Raw genomic sequence first — 11,445 nt, forward strand, 5'->3', positions numbered from 1 at the left:
GGGTTCGGCCGTGGGTTCAGCAGTGAGTTCAGCAGTGGGTTCGGCCGTGGGCCCAGCAGTGGGCCGAAAGCTCTGACTTCGGGTGGGGACGCTGGAGGCCCGAGGGTCGCAGGCGGGCTCCCCAGAATGGGGTTCGCGGAGTGGGACTCGGCGCCTCCAGGCCTGCGCGGTCGCTGGCATCGAGTGAAGGTCACGCCCAGGAGGAAGACGCCACGGAGGAGGAGGAGGAGGCCGGGGCGCCGCGGGGGGCCGGGGCACGCGCCACTTCCAGGGGCTGTCCCGGCCTAGCGGACGGTGGCGCTGCCGTCGCGGCCCTTTGCTTCATCCTGACCGGATAGCGATTTTCTTGGAGTACGGAACCATGCACGTAATAAATTTATTATTATTCTCAGTGGCCTTGCGAAAGGCTTATTTCCGTTTTAGGGACGAGTTAGCAAAGGAGCAGCGGGGAGGATGGGAGCCGCAGGAGACCGGGGAGAGGCGGGCCCGGAACCGAACCCCTCTCCAGCCCACTCTAGCGGCTGGGTCGGAAAGAAGCTTTGGGGTCCTGGGGGAGGGATGCTTTCTCTTAGGTCCGTCTTCAGAGGTTACTCAGATCTACTGTGGGACCCAGAGCAAATCAATTTCAGTTTTTGAACAATGTAATAAAGGCGACCAAATGGCGGGCGTAGGGCTCCCGCCTCAGGCCCAGACGCAGCCAGTGCCCACATGAAGGCATTTTCCTCCTCGTCCCACCCAGCCCCCACGTGCCGCGGGACCCAGATAAACGAAGCCCCCAAAGTTAGGAGGGAATGAAGCTTGGGTGCCTTCCCACCCCTAATGTTAGATACACCCGTGGGAAAGGGAGCAGGGACATCCCTTGCTAGAAACACCCCAGTCCCCGAGAGCCATGGCAACCCCGTCATTTAATGAAGAGTGAGTGTGTCCCAGCTGGGGAGGGCATGAGGGCAGCGGAGGGGGCGGTACACGCCGTCTGAGGCTCTTTAGACCTGAAGCCCCCAGGAGGCAGGTCCAAAACCACAGGCTGACCTCCCCCGGGCGTCCAGCTGCGTGGGTATCTGGTGTCCACTCAAACCTGTCCCTCGGGCTGTCCTTGCACTGCGTCCTCAACCCCGTGGACAGGAAAGTCTCCATTTGGTTCTGCGGTTGTGTCTGTGTTTCCTCAGAAGTATTTCTAACTCAGCCTGGGGGTCAGAAACAGCAGGCTGGACCTGGGAGGAGGGCTGTCAGCCAGGAGGAAATGAGGGGGTGAAGGGATGATGAGTGTGGGTGCTTCCGTTCTGATCCCCCACCCCCCCCAGGCTCCTTGGAACTGGGTCGCACATCGCCTCCCACAGTGACTCGTCTGTCTTAGGCTGCTTGTCAGTCTCTGGATTTTGGTGGGAGGTGTTCGAAGCATCCAGGCATTTATTTTGCCACCCCACAACCTATAAATCATGTTAAAATGCATCCACTGCACGCATTAGGCTATTTGGTATAAATGAAAAAAAAAAAATTTCACAGTTGAGGTTTGTCAGGAACCAATTATTCACTTTGTCCTTGCGGTTCAAATTTTATTATGTTTTTTTGCAACGCTATAGAAAGAAAACCAAAACATTCTGTGTTTGGAAACGTAAAGGCAAACCTCTAAATAATTCATCAGTTAGGGAGGAAATCATAATGAAAATTAGGAAATATTATAACTGAACAACAGTGAAAATCCTACAGACTTAAACTTAATGAGTGCAGCTAAGGTTAGCGCTTACAGGTAAGGGTGTGGCCTTAAATGCACAGATATAACGAGGGAAAAGACCAAAATTAATGAACTAAATGTACAATGGAACAACATCCGCATAGAAACATTGGCATAAACCCAAAGAAAATATGAGGAAGAAAATAATAAAAATAATAAAAGTTAATTAGAATCGACTCAGATATCAACACATCAAAAGTTGGCTATTCAAAAATGAAAACCAAAGGGTAAAACCCTAATGATAGGACTTATCGGGGAAGAAGAAGACAGGAATTTTAGAAGCGGAAAGAGATACACTACAGATACCGTAGCGGTTAAAACATAAGAGGACAATTAAAGCAGGTTTATACCAATACATCTGAAAATTTAGAAGAAACTGACCATTTTCTGGAGCAGTATAACCTTTCCAAAGCACTTATGAGCAGTAGTGATTTTGCAGTAGACCCGTCTCCGTTAAATCATGTCAGTAGTTCAGCATCCAGCCAGTAGAGACTGTGCTAGACCCTGACGATTTCACAAGAAAGTTCTACCAAAAAAAAAAATCATCCACATATTGTTCCAGAGGATGGAAAATGAAAGAAAACGGCCCAACTCATTTTCCGAGGCTAGATTTACTTTGGTACAACACCAGAGAAGAACCTGTGCGAAGTTAAAACCATGGCCAGGAGCATTTGAGATCTTGCTCCCTGGCACAGGTCATCAGTTTGGCTCAAATAAACTCATAAAAATTCTCAAAGGGATAAAAACAAACGTAGCCAAAATCACTAATGAACATAGATTCAAAAATCCTACATAAAGTGCCATTAAGTCCAACAGGACTAACTTCGCGTGGATGTGGACGGGGCGGGCAGCAGCCCAGGAGGTGGTGTCCACTAAAGGGGGCATCTAACAGCCAGTGGCCCCGTGGTTCAGGACATTTGCAGCACACAAGAGATTGAGAAAATATATAACCATATCGAGAACAACGGGATCCACGTGTCTTACTATTAGGGAAAGGAGGTCTAAATATGGAAGAAAGAAATGCTTGGATGAATCCCATAGAACTGAATTAGAAATGGCAGGGTTGATAGCACTGCGTGTTTTTCAATACGGATATAGAAAGAAACAGTGACACCCCAGTGGCAATGAGCACACCTAGCACCCAGATCTTGGTTTCTAAGTACTGCTCTGCACTAATAGGGACCTGGACTCCACGGAGAACTGGATGGTTGTAGAGCTGGGGCAGGAAAAGCACAATGTGTTGCATTAAAAACTTTTCATGCAACAAAATAAGCATGTAAAGACCTATGGCATTGTGCAGAAGCCACTAAACCCAGCTCGAATGGACCCCCCACTTCCAAACATGGGACACCTCGAACTTATATATAAGTCGCTATAGGAATGGATTACGACCCACTAAAACTGGAATTCTTAAATTTGCACTGACACAAATTAAGGAATGAATAAGTAAATGAGGGGAAAAAGGAAGCTCTTCCTTACACTAGAATGCAAACTAATAAATGTAGAGAGAACGATGGAATTAGACTATCACTGTTTGGCAATCGTCATAGAAATCATTCGAACAAGAAACATCAAGAGATGCTAAAATTAGTGCCTGAAAGTAGAATACGAATGGGAAATTAAATATCTCCTGCTAAAGTAATAAACGTAAAAGGGGGAAGTAACTTAGTGAGTATAAAAGGGAGAAACTTAGCAAAAGCCATCTTCATCGAGAAATCAGCACTAACATCAGCAGTAATGGGACAAGTCAGAATCACGTGATAGGAGATAACAAGAACACAGCATCCCTTCTGTGAAATTCCAGGTGAAAACGTAACCTGGTTCCAATCATGAGGAAACACTGGATGACCCCAAATCGTGGGCCATTCCACAGATAGTTGTCCTGTAATCTTCGAAGATGTTTAAGGTCATGAGAGTCAAGGAAAGATTGAGGAACTGCTCCAAACGGCAGTGACTGAAGAAATACGACAGCTGGGTGCAAAGAGAGATTCTAGCTGGTTTTTGTTTGTTTGTTTGTTTGTTTTTGACATAATTAACATTATTAGGATAATTGATAAAATTCTGAGTGAAGAGTATACAGGAATACTCTATACTACACTTGAAAGTTTTCTTTAAGTTTGAATTTGTTTCAACATGTGGATATAGAACATACATGTGTGTATATATATATATATGTATAGATAGATATAATTATAGATATATAGATATAAAACTTGACAAGGGCATAAAACTAGCTTTAACAGAATGGGGACACATCCTGATCGCGGTGGCTTGGTGAAGAGTTGTTTCGGCTAGTCTGGACGTCGTCGTCCACAGTTTCCCCCTTACGTTTGTGGTTAGGGTGACCCACAGGACCTGGTTCAAGGCTTGGAGAGCAGAAGCAGCAGCCTTAGAGTTGTGTATGCTCATAAGGTCCGGCCAGGGTCACAAGGCACATCTATAGCTCGTGCATCTTGTCACTTAACCTGCTGATGTACCCCCGTTGCACTCAGCCAGGCACCACCTCCCGCTCTGCAAGCTGGGGTCATGTATGGGCTTCTGTGCCCAGTGGACTCTGACTTCTCAAGGGACAGGGACCTTCTCCCTGCGTTCCTCCAGGTGTGCAGCCGCGGGTTGCCTGGCGTTGGCAAAGACCCTGGCACACGGGCGTGAGGACTGTCGGTTGAGTCGTAAGCGGGCACCCGGCATTCGCTCTATTTAGGACGGCTACATGATGCCGACGTCAGTTCTGGCTCACAGAGCCCGAAGTCTGTAGGTCCCCAGTTCCAGACCAGTGGCTTTCAAAGTGTGGTCCCCAGACCAGCAGCAGCGTCAGCATCACCGCATTCCTGGGCCCGACCCAGACCTACTGAATCAGAGACTCTGGGGCCTCTGCCCAGCAACGCCCCCCACCCCCACCCCATCCCAGGTAACAGTCTCTCCAGGTGATCCTGATGCACAGCCACACCTGAGATTCACCTTTCTAGCATTGTGGACAGCCCCGGAGTGGGGCAGATGGGTAATTCCCAGCAGGGAGAAGGAAGGACCTTTTCTGAGACCTCAGGCGGAATTTCAGGTCTTTCCGGGCTGGTGGTGTCCATTGTTATTCCTACAGGGCATCTGCATTTTCGATCACCCACCCAGGAGAGCGGGGCCGGCCCAGCTGCTGGTGAGTTTAAGGCTCAAGTCCGTTTTCCCCCTTTTAAATAATCTCTGCTTTATTGATCTATCTCCATTTTTCCAAATGGGACCCGTGTGATTTGTTGGAAAACGATTTCTCCTTTCACAGAGAGGAAAATGGTACCTTTTATCTGACTCCAGATCTACAGGCGCGTTTAGGTGTTCCCTCCCCTCATCTATCGAATCTTTTATCTTTGAACTCGGACCATAGTATTTGTTTTCAGAAAAATCTTGTTTTCGGTATAATGTTAAAAATAAGTATCATTATTTCTAAAGTGTTTGACAGCGTCAAAACAACACACAGTAACTTCCACCCGTCCACTCCCCCAACCCCAGGTGCCAGAGGCAGGGGTCTGGGTTAGGGTTCCAGAAGGATTAGGGAGCAAGAGCCCAACAGGAGCGTCAGCATTTCAAAGGCAGCGGTGCCCAGTCTGGAGACCAGGAATGGGGAGGTTCCCATCCAGTCCCCAAGCTTCTGGGTGGTCCTGACCCTCTCCTTTGAAGGGTAGGACCTCCTGGCAGTTATGGGGGCCGATCTGGATGACACCTCCTTCCTCCACCAGCTCCTCATCATGCTGGCGAACGCTCCAGGCACCACTCGGTGCTGGGGCCCACACCACGGCCTTGGCCTCTGCGGTGTCTGGCAAGGTCACCCGTCCCCAGTTTAGGACGCGGTGTCGATACCTAGGTCTGGAGCCTGGGAACAAACAGCGAGTCAGAGGAGAGTCAGGTCCACGGGCTTCGGCTCCCTCCGGACCTCTCAGATCTGAGGCCCAGAGCTTTCGAGGGGGCCGGGCAGACCCTCCTAAGGAAGATCTGATGGAAATGCTGGCCCCTTCTCTGGAGACAAGGAATCCAGAAAGACCAGGTGTCGCCCACAGTGTCATGGCCTCCACAGCTTCCTGAAACTCATGTTCCCAGGTTCTAGGTTTAGAAAGCTTATCTATAAACAGACTTGTGTGTGTGCGTGTGTGCGTGAGCACGCGTGTGCGTGTGTGCGCGTGCACACGCAAGAGAGAGAGAAACTTGAGAGTTTCATGTTCAGAAGGCCTACTTGTTAGATTCTCTTCTTTTTCTGTTAAGCCTTTGGAACTTTGGTTCCGAACTCCTTGCATTATCCGCCCCTCCCCCCACGAACCTGCCTGCTGCTCCTGCTGCTTTGCGGAGAGGCCTTTCCCCTCCTCCGAGGCCTCTGTGCATCTGGGGACTGGGGACCGGTGCACGGGCGGGCGGGGGTGGGGAGGGAAACATTGCTAATTCTCTTCCCTTCCGCCTGGCGTGTGTCCTTTTGCATCTCGCTTCATGCTCGTGCAAAACACCCACTAAAATGTGTGTGTGTGTGTGTGTGTGTGTGTGTGTGTGTGTGTGTGTGTGTGTGTAGCCACTTAGATAAACGTGCAGTGTGTCGTGGAAATCATTTTTTGCAGGATATACAACCAGTTGTGCAAACTAAGAAATGAAACGTCAGAAGGATGAGCGTGCGCCAGGAACATACAGCGACAGCACGGCCGAGATGGGTTCCCAGCAACTCACGCTTTCTCCTCTACTCAATCCCGGGACAGTGGACAAGCCTTCCGTTTCTAACCTCGGTGCTGAGGGGCATTAAGCACCTACTGTGTGCCAGGCCTGGCCCTAGGCTCATTCCACACTGGCTCCCATCACCACGATAACTTTACAAGGCAGTTAGTTCGTTCCTTGTGTTGTTCCCCATTTGTGAATGGAAAGACTGAAACTCAGACAGTTACTTAGTAACTCAACTGTTGTTGCCCAGCCTGGAAGTGGCCGGCGGGGGAACGACTCGAACCCAGAGTCCGGCTCCAGCCTCGGCCTTTGCTGCTTTCTTCATGAGGCTTATCGCAGAGTTTCTCTCTCTCTCTCTCTCTCGAATGTTTGGCGTGTGAGTTTCCTGCCGCTGCTATAACCGATTTCCACAAACTCAGCCACTTAAGACGACAGATCTCTTCTCTTACAGTTCTAGAAGGCAGAAATCTAAACTGGCTTGGAGGGTTGTGCCCCTTCCGGGGCTTCAGGGGGCCATCCATCTCCTTGCTGTTTCCAGCTTCTAGAGGCCACCTGCCTTCCTGGGCTCAGGGTCCCTTCCTCTGTCGCTAAAGCCATCATCACGTCCATCGTCACATCGCCTTCTGTGACTCGGACCCTCCTGCCTCTCTCTCTCACAAGGGCACCGATGACGACATTAGACCCGCCCAGATAATCCAGGATCATCTCCTCATCTCAAAATCCTTAACTGAATCACATCTGCTAAGTCCCTTTTGCCAAGTAAGGTGACAGGGATTTGGTCGTGGACATCTTCTGGAGGCCATTCTTGTGTCTGCCGCCCTTGGTGATTCCCATTTTGTCGAATAATAACAAAAATCATTTCGGAATACCTTCCCAGACCTCAATTCCATTGATTTAATTCCACCAGAAAAACCCTTTGATGGAGCGACGCCAGGTTCATTAGCCCTCCCGCGGTAAAGGACAGAGCGGGGGTAGGGAAACGGTGTTTGCAGGGTTTTAGGGCCCTGGCTGGGTGATTTAAAAGGTCACATCAGACAAGGAACCGGTCAAGACTGGGCAGAGTTTCTGACATAGCAGCTTCGGTGGACCCAGATAGGTTTTGAAGTGAGAGCTGATGCATAATCTTATCTTCCAGAAGCAAGTATTTCCTGGAACAAACAGCGAAGTGACTTTTGCCAGATCCAAGGACTGTATTGCTTAACACAGGGATTATGTTGGTTTTAGCTCTCACAATTACAATAATGATAGTTTCCCCACACTTATTTTTTTTTATTTTTTTATTTTTATTTTTTGAGCACCTCCTATAGGCCAGGCAAACTCGAATACATTTTGGCAATTCCAAAAACCCTCAAGGCAAGCGTTTAGACCTAATCTCAGTAGGAACACCTCATAATTCCCCTGTTGGATTTGGGAGTCAGAAAGTCCTGCGTAAAAGTCCTGGCTCCTACGCCTACTTCCCTGGTGAATTCAGACAGGTAAATTCCGGGGCGAGGCTCCGTTTCTCCAACTGTAAGGTCCGGAGAATGCGTCCTACTCTGCGGGTGAGGGCATGTACACGGGGGCTCCGGCTTTCACACGCCCTGGATCCCCCTTCGCCTGAAGTAGACCCCGTCCACGCCTGCCTCAAAGTGCTAGGATTGATAGGACCCTTTTGAGTGTTCTCAAGTGTCCTTCGGTAGATGATAAATTACATGGCACGGTGAAGCGATGGTTATTATTCCTACTCTATATAGGTGAAGGAGGGGGCGGGTCACAGAGGGTAGGTGACCTGCTCGGGGCAGGAGGAGTTGTCCAAGTTTGATGAGCTTGTCCTCCTGCCTGGAGCAGCTCCCCCAACCCAGCCCCACACGGTGCCACCCTTGGCAGCTGTCTATTTGTGTGATTTTAAGAATTAGAGCCTTTCTCCCTTTAGATCAGGAGTCTCATGGGAGCCCAGAGAGGTCGGTGTCATTCATGCATGGACAGCGGGGCCGAGAACGAGCGAGAGAGTCCCCACTGTGTCACTCACAAGCAGTTGGCCTGCTGCCTTGTCAGCGTTCAGGAAAGGGGGTGACCTTTGCGAGGCCACTTTTCCTTCCTGAGACCGAGCCTCCAAGGTGCGGCCACACAGTTCCAGGAGGGTCCATGCCCCAGCCGGGCGGGGGGCAGGGGGGCGCCCTCAGTAACCATTATGGTCCACTGCCACCGTCATCGAGGGCCTCTGTGTGAACACATGGCCCTCGGCATTGTCTCAGCTCCTCCACCCCAAACGGCCGTGACGGCCACCCACCAACCGCCAGCTGCGGCCGTGGGCTCTCAGCTAGCTACGCATTACATGCTGGGCTGGGGCCTGACCCCAAATGTCCCGGGCAAACAGGATTTTTTCCTATAATTACCATAGTTTGGGCTTGGCCCTCACAGGGTTATCGCCATCCAATCAAGTGGGATTTCTTGGCTCTGATAATGCAGCCTCTCCCGGTAACAGTAAGAGCTCAAGGAATGCCTTGTGCCTCGGTCTCCCCAGCAGGCTCTCCCGGGCAGGAACAGGCCCCCATAGGCGTGTGTATCTAGAGGATGGTCGCACGCGGTCCTGGGGTTCAGATTTCACAACAGGAGAGATTTTAACGAGGTCTAAAATCCGAGCAGACTCCATGACTCAGCAGTTTCGATTCCCGGCCGCTCATCCTCAGAAACACTCGGGACGGACAGGTGCACAGTACCTTTATCTCTCCCTGTAATAACAGGAAAAACTGGAAGGACCTCAGGGTGCATTAAGGGGGAAGGGGGCCGTGACGCAAGGTCCGGGTGTATCCTAGGAAGGAATGCCTCGCGCTGCGACAGTAAGAAGCAGAGGGAAAGGTGACATCAAGGGCGGTGGGAGGGAGCAAAACACGGGTTATCTGGCCGGAGCTAGGTGAAAGGTCGGAAGCCGGGGACAGGTCTCGGGGTCGGGGTCACCCAGCCTCACCACTGGGGCCAGTGGTCCTCAGCCCTGGGGGGCCGGCCATGACCTGGAAGCTGCGTGGGACCACGGCCCAGACTCGACCCACTAGATGCCTGTAGCACCCCCTGCCCTTCGTTGTTACAACCAAGAACATCTCTAGGCATTGCAATCTGCCCCCTTGGGGGCAAAACAACCCCACCCCCCACCTCCTGGCCTCGGGCCACTGGACTAGGTCTCCTTGCCATCCTCCAGATTGGCCCCTAACATCACCACCCCCTTTCACTCTCAAAAATGCCCTGGCTGATAAATTATATGATCACCCTTCTGTCCAGAAAAATGTACCCCTGCCTATGGCATCATCATGCTGACCTCTGGCACCCAGGTTGCTTGGGTGACAAGGTGTGACACCTGTAATAGCTAAGACTGTGGGCCTCGGTCAGGCGCACCTTTAGCTAAATTGCAAACTTTCCTGAAATGTGGCCCCTGCTGTTCTGAGTTCCATGGTCCGCTCGTACTTCCTTAAGGCCAGAGTCAAAGCAGGACGCCGTGGGACACGGACGAAGCAGATGCAGTTCCCCTGCGAGGATCTTGAGCACTTCTAGAATTTTCCCCTTGAGCACCATTTTTTTTCGTGGTCTGAGCATTGTAATTCTGTGAATAAATATTGAGTGAGTGGACGTTTCAGAGACTGAGGTGGTTTCTGGGAAGAGAGCAGTGAACCGATGGTCGACGGCTGGGGGCGCTCATCCTGTGGGGGTGAGGGGGGGAGTGGGGTATTGACACGAGCGAAGCCCTGCAAGTTGTCATCAAACGCCCTTCGGGATGTCCTCCATGACCACCTTGTTGAAATGACCCAGCTAACGACTCCCCCACCCTCTCACATGCCTTTTTAGTCCTCATTTTCTCCTTGGTCCTTGGGGGACCTTCTTCTGAGGCTGTCGTGATCTGATGTGTATCAGGTCCTTTCAGTGGAAGGGACGGATGCTTCAAGAGGACAGGAATTTTAGGCCGTTTCGTTCTCTGCTGTATCCTTAAAGCCCAGAATAGCTCTGGGCACATAGCACGTGCTCCATAAATAAGACAGAGACAACTGAGGCAGAGGCGGGGGATCACAGGGAGGAGGGACGTTATGGACCTGGGCGGCTGGGGGAGGCCAGTTTGAGAAGGCGGCGTGTATAACCCAACCCCAGGATGAGAGGGGACCAGTTAGTCATGGGAAAACCATGCCGATGCCACAGAAACATGTGGACTCTGAACACACCACAAAGCGACCTTTTGAGATCAGGACCTTCCACCTCCACTCATTGCCAGGGCTTTACAGACATCATTTTTCATTTCTCCATCCCCTAAACCCAAGAGGGTGAGCACGTCCTTTCTGTTTTCAACGTGTAGAAACGGAGGCACAGAAAGGTTAGGTGACTTGCTGGTGAGGGATGGAGATGGGATTTGAAGCCAGGGCTGTGGCACTCCACGACCAACCCGCCAAACACACGTGAACGGCTGTGGCGTGGTGCGGGCTGACTGCCTCCGTTCAGGTCGCAACAGCATCTTATCGGCTCTGACACTGACCAAGCCCCTGGCCTGGCAGAGTAGAGTGTGTGCGGAGTACCTGTGAGGTAGGTACAGGAAGAAGGAGGTGTGGCATTCGAACTGGCAGAAACAGCCACGTGGCAGGTCCCCATCTCCAGTGAAAGGGTCAGGACTCGCCAGAACCTCCCCAAAATTGCTGGCGCCCCAGGCTGGGCACAGCTGCTTTCAAGATGCTGGCGCCAGCCTCCTGCTCCCTAGTCCTGCCGTGAGCCCTAACCCAGACCTTCGAACGTAGAGAGCGGGGTCTTGTACCCTTTGTTGTTTCAACTTCGTTTACCATAAACTTGTACCTTTTTTGTCATCATACTGATTCTTCCAATTTTTGATCAAAGAGTAGAATAATCTAGTAAAAGAGAAAGCAGTGGGGCTCTGGTAAGTGGCAAAATGTACAACAGTGGAGCAAGAATTATTCGAAAATAATAATATTAGTCCAGGACGGCTAAACAACAAATCATACTTCAATCATTAGTCCCAAAGAAAGGACAGATACAGCAAAGAGGGAAACGTGTGGCGTGAAATC

The sequence above is a fragment of the Pteropus medius genome, unplaced genomic scaffold, assembly GCF_902729225.1.
Source record: "Pteropus medius unplaced genomic scaffold, Ma_sr-lr_union100, whole genome shotgun sequence".
Classification (NCBI taxonomy): Eukaryota; Metazoa; Chordata; class Mammalia; order Chiroptera; family Pteropodidae; genus Pteropus; species Pteropus medius.